This window comes from Miscanthus floridulus, chromosome 4 (assembly GCF_019320115.1).
Source record: "Miscanthus floridulus cultivar M001 chromosome 4, ASM1932011v1, whole genome shotgun sequence".
Lineage (NCBI taxonomy): Eukaryota > Viridiplantae > Streptophyta > Magnoliopsida > Poales > Poaceae > Miscanthus > Miscanthus floridulus.
In genome coordinates, this window is record NC_089583.1 from 10,954,310 (window position 1) to 10,967,630 (window position 13,321).

General features: G+C 49.3%; 2 pseudogenes; one reads left to right on the top strand and one right to left on the bottom strand.

Annotated features, from left to right (window-relative positions):
• Positions 1-696: 696 nt before the first annotated feature.
• On the bottom strand, positions 697-3,487 carry LOC136548051 (pectin acetylesterase 5-like; annotated as a pseudogene).
• Positions 3,488-4,187: 700 nt separating this feature from the next.
• LOC136548052 (carboxylesterase 15-like) lies at positions 4,188-6,549 on the top strand (annotated as a pseudogene).
• Positions 6,550-13,321: the final 6,772 nt, after the last annotated feature.

Consider the following 13,321-nt stretch of genomic DNA (forward strand, 5'->3'; position numbering starts at 1 on the left):
GCAGTTCCCAGACCGCCCTTACAAATCGATTTATAGAGGCGACTGATGTTATCAGCTGCCCCTACAAATTGATTTGCAGAGGCGGCTGGTACTGTAGCCGCCCCTACAAATCAATTTGTAGGGACGGCTATAATACCAGCCACCCCTATAATACCTATTTGTAGGGGAGAACCGCCCCTATAGTATATTTTTCCACAAAAAATTTAAATTACCAACACGTGCTCCCCCAAATCATCCTGTGACGAGTAAAATACATGATCTAGTATCCTGGCAAACTTGACTGTAATATTGTGGCCCAAACAAGATTGTTTAGCCAAAAGTTTCTAAACATCTTCTATAGTACAAGAATCACAATAATAACAAACAGACTCATATTATGACAACAAAACATATATCTATATCACAAAAAGGCCAAGCAAGCACTCTAAGTACTAACAAAACAAAAAGGCCAAGCAAGCACTGATGTGGATCTTCCTGAAGGCCTTGCGCAGGCGATACGGGACGTGGATCACAACAGCCTTCCTGCTCCCGGCAACATCCATCTGGCTGCAAAGTCACAACAAGCATCGTCACCCAATGTCCAAACCAAAAACCACAGGCTACTACATCTCAACAAGCGACAATAGATAGTAGGAAGAAATGGTAACCTTACATAGCATTGTTGATGTACAGGTCCTTGAGGTCGCTCTTGAGCTTCTAGTTGCCGTTCTCCAGGTCGAAGAAAGCCTACAGGTATAGCAAAAAACCAGCCGAAAACACATCACAACCCTGACACATGGGCAACCACACATAGAGCACCAATCCGAAGGAAAGGAAACACAACAGTGGGAGGAGAGAGGAGGGGGATTGGCACTCAGCTCATCTGGGCGATGAAGTCCTCGAACTCGGAGGGCTAAAGGCCCTGCAAAAATATAAGTACTGCTATCACACATATATACTATAATAGCAGTGAAATGAACAATATGCACAATATATATTTCACAGTAGAACTACGGTGCACACAAAAAAGGCTATAAGCAAAGAGTTGAGCATTTGTGCTGAAAACCAAGATTGAAAATCAAGCATTAGTGCAGAATTAGTGGCCTGCTGTGTTGGGGGCAAGGATACAATAGTGACGCAAAGTAATGTAAAATGCAAGTATAAGAAAGGTTGAGTATTTTTTTATATAGATACATAAGATGGAACTCTATTGAACATACACTGAATTAACTCAAAATGACGTAGAAATGAGTTCAGAGAACATTATGTACCTCTTCTAATGTCCAGCCACCCTTAGCTCTCCTTATAGAACCACATTGTAGCATGTCGGGTTGCAGGGATATTAACAATCTATTTCCTTCACCTCCCTCCGATCAAAGAACCAATCTCCCATAGCTTCGGCAGCCATCTGCATCACAATTCAGATTCAGATACTATATTAATCACAAAAAGACTGACAAACCACCAACCCATCATCTATAGCATGTGTATGTATTGGTGACAGTCACAAAAGTACAATGGTGATGTTTATCACAGTTAGTAAAATGTAAAAACCTAGTTAAATCCATGCCCATCTACATTTGTGACATATATAACGTAGATATGTGTTTACCTTGTTGTTGATTCTAGCAGCTGATGGTGAATGCCAAGCCAAAGCATTCATTGACTGACAGTGTATAAAGCAGGAGTCAATGAACATACCCCAGTCTCTTTTCTTCTTAAATTCATTTATAGCATCAAGCAGCGCTTTCCTAAAACCTAAAAATTGCTTATCCTTAGTATAGTGACTTGCAAGATGCAAGCTTAAGTGAGACAAGTAAATAGAAGAGCCACATAAGATTCCATTACAACCTTGAAGAATGTCAAGCTGTTTTGAGCTACACTTGGTAATGTCTGTCCTGCAATTTTGCCATAGATTTTGAGGGTCAGAACCTTCTGGAGACAACACATGCTCTACCTACAAAGGAAGATCGAAAAGTTTACAGTAAGAGTTATATTGATTTTTATGCACTAATGGACTGTTAAAATGGATACGTATAATGGCACCTGCCAAACATCATATGCTGGATTGAGTATAAACATCGGTGTGATGATGCTTTTGGCAACTTCTTGTGGGAAGAAGCACTAGCAGCAAGTAGGAGGAACTAATTAGCATACAACAGCTTGAATAGTGAAGAGAGTGATTACTTTAAAGAAAGGAAACGATAACTTAAGTAAATCAGGGGACAACCTGCCCCGGTTCCATATCTGAGCTGCAATGAGGGAACCTTTTACGCACATCCTGCAAGATAATAATACCATATAAAATGTCACTTATTGAATTGGGTTGGGTTGGGGTTGAGAGAGAGAGAGACCTGTAGCCGAGCAACATCGTTATAGAAGCCCGCATATATCTTCTTCCAGAAATGTCTTCTCTGCATAAGAAGGTAGAACCAATGATAACTTGCAGACAATACAAAATCACTGTGAAATTCTTCTTTTTCCCAAATACGCAGGAGAGCTGCGTATCATTGCATTAAGCAGAAGAAATGTATGAAGAAGGCATTACACATCCATTTGTACTAATTAATAAATAAAGTTAACGATTTGTAGCAACAGAGAGCTAGGGCTGCAACCAAGTCAAGTTCAAGCAAGCTAAAAATACACTTGGCTCTTCTTTATAGAAATATGTGAGCTCAGTTTCAGTTGAGTTGACAAAACAAAAGAACGGGCTTGTACTCGGGCAATAACAAACTTGAGCCATATATCAATTCTCAACCAAGTCTAAAAACCAATCAAAATAACAATATTTTAGATTAGATAGTGTTAGAAAATTTTAATATTAATTAGGCAAAAATGGTGGCGGAAAATACACAAATGTTGATAGATCATTCCAAATTCAACAAGGACAGGAATTTTTCTGTTCATAGAACTTGCTTTATGCATCCTCAAGTAAAGAGGTAATAGTTGTGACAAAGAGCTAATTTGAACATAAGAAGTACAAAAACCGCAGGCGTCAGCGTAAAAGAAAAAAGTACTAAAACTCTCCGAGCCTCTGCTCGTCGCGTGAGGGTGGGGACCGGATCTAGGCTCGTCGTGGCCGGATCTGCCGCCAACCACCAGCCAGCACCCGTGCGCAGCCTCGGTCGGGGCTCCGCGGCACCATAGTGGAGGCAAGGAGGAGGGCAGGGGAGGTGAGGAGGAGGCCAGATCTGCACGGGGAAGGCGAGGAGGAGGGCGGGGGAGGTGAGGAGGAGGCTAGATCTACGCGGGGAAGGCGAGGAGGAGCCGATGCTTTACAAACCACAAAACCCCTAGATCAGAGAATTAGGGAGGATCGAGGCGGAATCAAAGGGGCACCACGAGCCAGAACCCTAGCTCCGGCCCTGCCAACACCTTGGGCGTTGCCTCAGCCCCCACCTACTCCATGGCGTTCTCTGGCCTCGGCTGCATCCTGTCGCTCCAGGCGGGCCCTTCTCTGAGCCTTCGCCCGCCGCGTGGGGGTGGGGACCGGATCTAGGCCCGCCATGGCCGGATATGCCATAGGCCACCAGCCAGCACCCGTGCGCTGCCTCGGCTGGGGCTCCACGCCGCCACAATGGAGGCAAGGAGGAGGGTGGGGGGAGGTGAGGAGGGGGTTTGATCTGCGTGGGGAAGGCGAGGAGGGTGTCGCGGAGGTGAGGAGGGAGCGAGCAGGTTGAGGTGGGTGCGAGTGAGCAGGTGGAGGCGAGGAGGGAGCGAGCAGGTGGAGGCGGGCCGGGGAGGGTGCAAGCGAGTAGGTGACGTGAGGAGGCCTTTTATACATGCAACATTTATAGGGGCTGCTGGTGATTGAGCCGCCTCTATAAATCACAACACCGGAGGCGGTCGATGAGTGAGCCGCCCCTACAAATTAGACCCATTTGTAGGGGCGGCTCGTATCACTAGCCACCCTGCTGTTCCATTTGTAGGGACGGCTGGTCTCTGGGCTCCCGAGCATGCCACTGTAGGGGCGGCTCCATCACCAGCCGCCCCTACAAAAAATTATCCCGTTGCTACAAACCGTTTTTCACGTAGTGAAAGTGGAGTTACTGACATCATTGTTGATGCATATCAAAATCCAGAATTACTTTCCCTTGGATGATGGCTATATAAGACGACTTACGGTACACTTAAACCTCATCAACTGAGCTTCACTATCTTCCTGGGAATAAGTCCTTGTTAGCCATTACACGCCCAAATTAAAGGATATGCCAACAATGCCCACAGTTCCAGCCGCCACCTACGTGTCACCTCCGGCAGTGGCCAACGTCGTCGTTGAGGACATCTATGGCTTCCTGCGTGTCCTAGGTGACGGCACCGTCCTCCGGTCACCGGAGCAACCCATGTTCTGCCTGGCCACCATCCCCAGCAGCCACTCGTCGGTGCAATGGAAGGAGGACGTCTACGACAAGGCCAACAACCTCCGCGTCCGCATATACAAGCCGTCCGAGGCCGGTGGCGGTGAGACTGGGAAGAAGCTACCGGTGCTCGTCCACTTCCACAGCGGTAGCTTCTGCCTGGGGTCGTGCACGTGGGCGAATGTGCATGCGTTCTGCCTCCGCCTCGCCATGGAGGCCGGTGCCGTCGTGCTCTCCGTGGGTACTGCCTCATGTCCGAGCACCACCTCCCCACGGCGGTCGATGACAGCGTGGGTTTCTTGTGTTGGCTCACAGAGGCCGCTGACTTCGGCCGTGTGTTCATCACCGGCAACTTGGCGGTGTTGTTGGGGTTTAGTCCCACATCGTGTAGCGATAGTGGGGAGCACAACATATAAGGCAGGAGAACCTCCACCTATAAGGCTAGTCTTTTGGGTGAGTAAGGCCCAAAGGCCTTATTATGTTGTCAGCTCCAGTGAACCTGAGACCTATGGGAGCGTAGGCTCGTAACAAGCCAGGCCGGCTGCAAGCCAGCTCCAAAATCGAGAACTTGGTGGTCACCACCGATTCTAACAATTGGTATCAGAGCCGCCCATGGTAAAAAAGCTAAACCCTATAAAAAATTCGAACGTCACATATGGCGGGGGCACCCCGATATGTGACTAAGTGGGAGATTATTGGGGTTTAGTCCCACATCATTACAGCTCCAAGATCGAGAACTCGGTGGTCACCACCGGTTCCAACAATTGGTATCATAAGCCCATGGTCAAAAAAGAAAGCTAAACCTGATAAAAAATCTCCAGCGTCACATATAGCGGGGGCACCCCGATGTATGACTAGGGGCGAGATTGTTGTTGGGGTTTAGTCACATATCGCGTAGTGATAGTGGGGAGTACAACATATAAGACGGGAGAACCCCCACTTATAAGGCTAGTCTTTTGGGTGAGTAAGGCCCAAAGGGCTTATTATGTTGTTAGCTGCGGTGAACCTAGGACCTATGGTAGCGCAGGCTTGTAACGAGCCAGGCCGATTTAAGCCAGGTCCAAGATCGTGAACTCGGTGGTCAGCACTGGTTCCAACAATTGGTATCAGAGCCTATGGTAAAAAAAGAAAGCTAAACCGATAAAAAATCTCGAGCGTCACATATGGCGGGTGCACCCCGATGTGTGACTAAGAGGAAGATTGTTGTTGGGGTTTAGTCTCACATCGTGTAGTGATAGTGGGGAGCACAACATATAAGGCGGGAGAACCCCCACCTATCAATTGTTAGGGTTTAGTCCCACATCGTTACAACTCCAAGATCGAGAACTCGGTGGTCACCACCGGTTCCAACAATTGGTATCATGAGCCCATGGTAAAAAAAGAAAGCTAAACCCGATAAAAAATCTCGAGCGTCACATATGGCGGAGGCGCCCCGATGTGTGACTAAGGAGAAAATTGTTGTTGGGATTTAGTCCCACATCATATAGCGATAGTGGGGAGCACAACATATAAGGCGGGAGAACCCTCACCTATAAGGTAAGTCTTTTGTATGAATAAGGCACAAAGGCCTTATTATGTTGTCAGCTCCGGTGAACCTGGGACCTATGGGAGCGCAGGCTCGTAACGAGCCGGGCCGACTGTAAGCCAGCTAAAAAATTGAGAACTAGGTGGTCACCACCGATTCCAACGGGCGGGCGGCACCATAGCACACCACCTTGCCGTGCACGCCGGCCTGGCCGCCACCAAGCGCGGCGAGCTCGAGCTCGACCTCCGCTCGGTCACGGTGCGAGGCTACGTCCTTCTGATGCTATTCTTCGGCGGCGTCCGGCAGACGCGGTCGGAGGCCGAGGGCCCCGCGGAGGTGCTACTGAACCTGGACCTGTTCGACCGGTTCTGGCGGCTGTCGCTGCCGGCTGGCGCCACCAGGGACCACCCGGCGACGAACCCGTTCGGGCCGGACAGCCCCGAGCTGGGCTCGGTGGACTTCCGGGCGCCGGTCCTCGTGGTGATCGGTGGCCTCGACATGATGCGCGACCGCACCGTCGACTACGCCAAGAGGCTGGCGGTGATGGGCAAGCCCGTGGAGCTCGTCGAGTTTGCCGGCAAGTCGCACAGGTTCTACCTGCACGAGCCGGAGTCCGAGGCCACCGGCGAGCTGATCGGCCTCGTCAGCTGGTTCCTGCACAGTTGCGAGGCGCGGTTGCGTGATTAGCTCGGTGCATGCATGTGCCATGTAACTGTAAGATCGCATCAAGGTTCGTGCATGTGTAGTCCAATGTCGTGTGCATGCAGCTTGCCCTGTGTTCCTCGCGTCAAACGTGTGCTCCAGTGCCTGTACTGTGTACTTGTGTAGTAGGATTGATACCACGTGTCAGTAGCTTGGTCAAATTGAGTCCACGAGTCAGTCATGTTTTGATGTTTAGTGATGGTCCCATACACTCGTGCATGCATGCATATGGTCCTATGTCTATAAATCTATGAGACTCTGTATGAATGTTGCAGGATTTTATATTACGGTATCAATCAAGACATTTTACTGAGAAGATTTGGATATTTTTTTATTTTATTCATCATCAAGTTTGTGTATACCATGTTCGGATATTTTACCCTTCTTCGTCCAGACCTGAAATTTGAACTGACCATCGTCGACATTTCATCCATGGACCTCCTTCATGCATCGACGTGTCTTAGACCTTGGTGCCTAATTAAGCAGCTAGCACTGCAGTAACCCATGGTCGGAGGTTTAAGATGCAGAGGGGGGCTCTAGCTTTTTTAACCCTATTTCTAACCCTTCCATGGAAATATCGAAGCTCAGTGGGAGTAAACAAAGGAGGTCATATCACAAATGTGCTCTAGTTTTTTTTTTTTTTTTTAGAATTACACAGAGCTCTATGGACTGTAATATGTAACTTCGAGTGTCAACTGAGCATAGCTTAGTTGGTTATGTTCCTTGTGATTTAATCTTGACGCTCGGATTCAAGTCAACGACTTAACGCGGGTAATCACATTTTTATGGATTTATTTTCTAGTATTTAACAACATCGTTTTTTTAACTCCGCCTATGGTGGGGCGCCTTTGGTGTCCCAGCATAGCAGGTCGCAAGCCCTGGTAAAGTAGGGGGGTTGTGTTAGGCGCGGTGAGCCAATGTAAAAACTTAGCAACTTTAATGGAGATGAAACCCAAAAGAATCCCGTTGGGGCGTAACCCTCTTAGCGACGCGCCATGACGGAACCCGGGTATGGTGTTAAATGAGCAAGGGCCAGGTCGTCACCCCCGTGACACGCCGTGTCGCGATCTGGACACGGTGTCAAGTAAGCAAGGATCGGATCGTCGCATCCTTAGTGGCCGTCACATCAGCGCCCGGGTGTGGTGCAAAATGAGCAAGGGTCTTCACACCTACCTCGGCAGATGCGAAGGGTAAGGAAGCTAGTCGAGCTAACTAGGATCCGTTTAGGTAGCTAGAATGTAGGGTCCCTTACAGGTAAGTTAAGAGACTTAGTGGACACAGCGGTTAGGAGGCGTGTAAATATCTTATGCGTCCAAGAGACTAAATGGAAGGGGCATAAGGCGAAGGAGGTGGACAATCCCGGCTTCAAGCTTTGGTACACAGGGACAACCTCAAATAAAAATAGAGTAGGAGTTTTGATTGATAAGAGCCTCAAGGATGGTGTGGTGGAGGTGAGAAGGCAAGGGGATACGATCATCTTAGTTAAACTTATCATTAGTGATATGGTCTTAAATGTAATTAGTGCGTATGCCCTCCAAGTAGGCCATGATGAGAGTGCTAAGCGGCTTTTCTAGAAAAACTTAGATCACTTGGTTAGAGCTATCCCTAGTAGCGAGAAGCTCTTTATAGGAGGTGATCTTAATGGCCATGTAGGTACATCAAGTGCAGGTTTTGAGGCGGTTCATGGGGGTTTCGGATATGGTAGTAGGAACCAGGAGGGAGAGGAAGTCTTAGACTTCGCCATAGCTTTTGATCTGATGATAGTAACACTTTCTTCCGTAAGAGACAGTCCCATTTAGTGACTTTTAGTAGCGGCCAGTACTCTAGTCAAATCAATTTTGTCCTTACAAGAAGAAGGGATAAACGAACAAGCGTGGACTGTAAGGTGATACCTGGAGAATGTGTGGTCGCTCAATACAAGCTGGTGGTGACTGACTTTCGCTTTTTGGTGCAAGCTTATGGGAACAAACAAGCTAGGGTTGCTAGAACGAAGTGGTGGAAATTAGAAGGAGAGGCATCAAAGGTCTTTAAGGAAAAGGTCATTGAAGAGGGCCCTTGAAATGATGAAAGCGATACAAACAACATGTGGGAGAAGATGGCAACATGCGTTCGGAAGGTTGCTTCAGAGGTGCTTGGAGTGACCAAAGGGAATGGATGCGACTCGAAAGACACTTGGTGGTGGAATGAAGATGTGCAAAAGGCTATTAAGGAAAAGAAGGAGTGCTATAAGCGCTTGTATCATGACAGGTGTGCAAACAACATAGAGAAGTACAAGGTGGCAAAGAAGACTGCAAAATGAGCAGTGAGTAAGTCAAAGGGGCGGGCCTATGAGGACCTTTACCAACGTTTGAGTATGAAGGAAGGAGAGAAGGACATTTATAGGATGGCTAGGGCTCGCGATAGGAGGACAAGGGACTTCAACCAAGTCAAGTGTATAAAGGATGAGAGGGATCAACTCTTGGTGAAGGAGGATGAGATCAAACATAGATGGCAAGAGTATTTTAATAAATTGTTCAATGGTTAGAACAAGAACACCATCGTCCAGCTGGACGACTCGTTTGATGACACTAACAGGCGCTTTGTGCAGAGGATTCAAGAATCAAAGGTTAGAGAAGCCTTGAAAAGGATGAAAGGGGCAAAGCGATGGGCCCTGATGGTATCCCAATCAAGGTGTGGAGATGTCTCAGGGATATAGCTATAGTATGGCTAACCAAGATGTTCAATAATATTTGTCGGTGCAGAAAGTGACCAACAAGTAAATAATTGTAGTTTTGCCGTATGTTGTGATCGGAGGTGGCCTAGCACTCAATGACATAGGGTTTATACTGGTTCAGGCAACATGCCCTACGTCCAGTTTGAGTCGGTTGGTGACTTTATTCCTGAGCCCAGGTGCTTGAAGTTTGTAGTGGGGTTACAAACAAGGAGAGAGATGGGGGTGCAAAAGGTCCGATCGAACTCCGGTCGGAAGGGTTGAGAGTGGCGGGAGCCCCGCTATGAGCTAAGTGTTCAAGCGTATGCTTGTGGTTCGAACCTGGCGGTTCTGTGGTTGTGTACTAGTGAACTTGATCAATCTAATGAATCTGTCTGATGGAAGAGAGCGCATCCCCTTTTATAGATGAAGAAGATGGCCTTACAAGTGAGAGGGAAGGAGTATGTTTGCTGCTAAGTCTTGCTTCCCACGCCAGTGGGGACAAGATGATGGTAGGTGCCCACAATACTGTTGGATGTTAGATCCACGTGGGAGGTTGTGTTGTCTTCTTCGGGTATGGCAGACGTCGGCGCCTGCCACACTGTTGATACTTGGAGGCATGCAAGGGGTTTTACCATGTTCGCATGGTACGATAAATGCCGACACCCACAACACTGTCGATGCCTAGAGGCATGTGGGGGAGCCTTAACGTATGGGAGTTAATGGCGCCCACAATACTGTAGGGGAAAATGTCGGCGCCTACAACACTGCTTGGGCTCTGCCATGCTAGGGAGGTCACAGGGTACTGTCCTATAGGTGTGTATGGTACGATCCTTGGTATTGCGGTTTTGACTTTGTGCGCCTTGTCTTACTTTCTCCGTTCGTTCCTTGGTCCTTACCGAGCAGGCGTCCCTGGTCAGTTAGTCCTAGTTGGCTCTAAATGCTCCAGTTGGAGAAGAGCAGTGAGCAGGGGTTTGGCACATCCCCAGTCGGAGACGTGGGTCGAAGTTGGAAGTAGTGCTTTGGCCAGGCCTTCCAGTTGGAGAGGCCATCTGGAGGTGGGCTGGAGACCGAAGTGAGTGCTCTGGTCGGAGAGGTGGGCTAGAGTCAGAAATGGGCGTCGTTCCTCCTCGGCATGGCCTTCTGGTTGATGATTGGACCACCCTTCTAGCCTATCGTTTAGGTACTTGGGCCAGCCCATGAGTTACGCATCGTGTGCAACGTTGCCTGCTGTGCCGAGCCCCTGTTGGGAAGCCGGTCCATGAGGGACCCTAGGTTTATAAACCCGACAAGAGCCCCCAAACCCCCGGGCGATTCAGGTAGAATCATCTGGGGGATTTTTGTCTTGATGGTGGGTGCGTGCGAGCGCACCCATGGGTGTAGCCCCCGTGCCCTCGGGTAGTTCGGGCAGAACCGTCTAGGGGGGGTTCATGTTGCCAGTGGGGGAGGTTTTCATTTCGTCAGCGGGTGCGCGCGAGCGCACCAGCGGGTGTAGCCCCCAAGCCCTCGGGCGATTCAGGCAGAATAGTCTGTGGGGTTTTTTAGTGGGCGTGTGTGCGTGTTTTTTAGTCAAGACGGAGTTTGTTTAACCAAGGCGTTGTTGCGTAGCCAAGGCGGTTTTAGTTTTTAGGGATCGGGTGAGACGGAGCTCGCGGATCCTGGCGTCGGTGCACGCCGTGGGAGCAGGCGAGGTAGTTAGTTTTAGGGATCGGACGAGACGGAACTCGTGGGTCCTAGTGTCGGTGCGCACTAGGGGGTCGGGTGAGTTGAAGTCATGGATCCTTGCCTCGGTCCATCCCGCACAGCCAAGGTAGTTAGTCAGTTAGTTTAGGGATCGGGCGAGTCGGAGCTCGCAGATCCTAATGGGGTGATTTTGGGGTCGCAGACCCAGGCATTTTTGGTGTGTAGTCAAAGCATAGCCGAGGGATGGGGCGAGTTTAGGGTCGCAGACCCAGACATTTGGTGTGCAGTCGAAGCAAAGCCGAGGGATTGGGCGAGTTTGGGGTCGTAGACCCAAGCATTTGGTGTGCAGTCAAAGCGTAGCTGAGGGATGGGCGAGTTTGGGGTCACAGACCTAGGTGTTTTTGGTGTGCCTTGAGCCCCTGAGCCCTGTTTGGGCTTTAGTAGGGGTCGGTTTGAGTTGTGTGTGTTACCTCGTCCTCGGTTTCTCACAACCAAAGGGGCTGAGCTTTGTCGCTTGCCTCGATCGCTCGGTCTTGAGTGACGTGCTTGGTGAGTTCGCTAACGGGTATGATCAAGTGGAATCCGAGTCCATCATTCATGACGGGGTCGGCATAGCCCTCTTGTGACATTCCACTACTCCTTTACCTATAACCCGGTAGATGCCTGGGTCATTCCGAAGACTGACCCGGGTGGCCTACTGGCCTCCCCTCGATGGAGATTCTATAGGCTTGGCGAGAGGTTTAGGATCGAATGAGAAGGTTGAGATGACCCTGTTTGCTTTGGGGCAGAGGGGGTGACGGCCGCATGGGGCTCATCTGTGTTTCTCCTCTGGCTCTATTTGACGTGGGGCGGCCTCGAGCCCTTCGTGGGGTGGCCTTCGAACCCAGTAGGTCGTTGTTCATGTTGAATGAGGCAACTACCGCTTCGTGACGCAACCCGGAGCATTGTGATGCATTTCGCCGCATGTGTGATGCCTTAGTTCCCGAGCCCCCGGGCAGTTTAGGGCCCAAATCATCCAGGGGGCACGGGCGTATGGAATGAATGCATGTATGGATGTATGGAATGATTATAAAGAAATAGCAGCCAGTTCATAAAGTTTGATGAGATCTCTTCCAGCCATGGCGGCCATACCTTGGTAGCAGCATCCCTGCCCAGGAGCTGCCTCGACTGCATGAGAAGGTCAGGAGCTCCATGCTCTTCTACTGAGCATCTATGGGTGCAACGGTTCCATGCCTGTAGCTGCTTAGGTTGGCCAGTTCATAAAGTTCGATGATATCTCTTCCAGCCATGGCAGCCATACCTTGGTAGCAGCATCCCTACCCAGGAGCTGCCTTGACTGCATGAGAAGGTTAGGAGCTCCATGCTCTTCTGCTGAGCATCTATGGGTGCGACACCCTTGAGTTACCCGTTGCACTTGCTGAAGTCAAGGGAACAGAACCGAGCAGGTCCCTTGAGGTACCCGTTGTGCTCGTCGAAGTCGAGGGAGCAGAACCGGGCGGGGCCCCTATGGCGGTGGTTATGTCCAGCGGCATGTGCCGTGGCCTCTGCTTTAGCATTAGGCGATGTCGTTGAGTAGCCGTAGTAGTATTTGGATTAGAAGTAGTTAGAAAATGTAATAGTTGAGTTTGTGGGTGAGCCCCCATGTGAACAGTTTTTATATCAATGAATCCATCAGTTTTGTTCTTATGATAGAACCACTATCCATTCCTTATTTTTTATCGTAGCATAACTTTTGTTTTTATCCTTTCTTTTTCGCACCTACCCGTTAGTTCCGTAGGCTGTAGTTGTTAAGAACTTGAGCATGGCCAGCAGGGCTCGGCTGCTCATAACCATAGGTCATGGCAGGGTACGTTCGGTTAGGAGTAAGAACAGAGTCACATAGGGTAATCAAAGGAACAAAATGCACTTCTATTCGGGGATAAAGTTGTTTACCATGCGATAGTAAAAAAGAGAGGTAGTATTCAGTGTTGCACCCTCATGGAGCCCCCGAGCAACCTAGGCTGAAAGTGTTTGGGCTAGGGTGCTTTACAGGAGCAAGTGTTGACTAAAAAAGCGGTAAGACCAAATTTAGGGGAAAACAACGTAGCTGTTCAATGTTCCAAGTGTTGGTGAGAACGTTGCCATTGTTGTCCTCCAGTCGGTAGGTGCCCGGTCGGATCACTTTGGTCACCATATAGGGTCCTTCCCATGGTGGAGAGAGTTTGTGTTTTTCCTTTATTGATTGGGTCCTCCGGAGTACGAGATCACTGACTTCAAGGATCCTCCCCCCTGATCTTCCTTTCGTGGTACCTACGAAGAGTTTGCTGATAGTGAGCGGAGCAGATGACGGTCATCTCACAGGCCTCCTCGAGCAGGTTGACTGTGTCTTGTTGAGCCTCTGTGGCT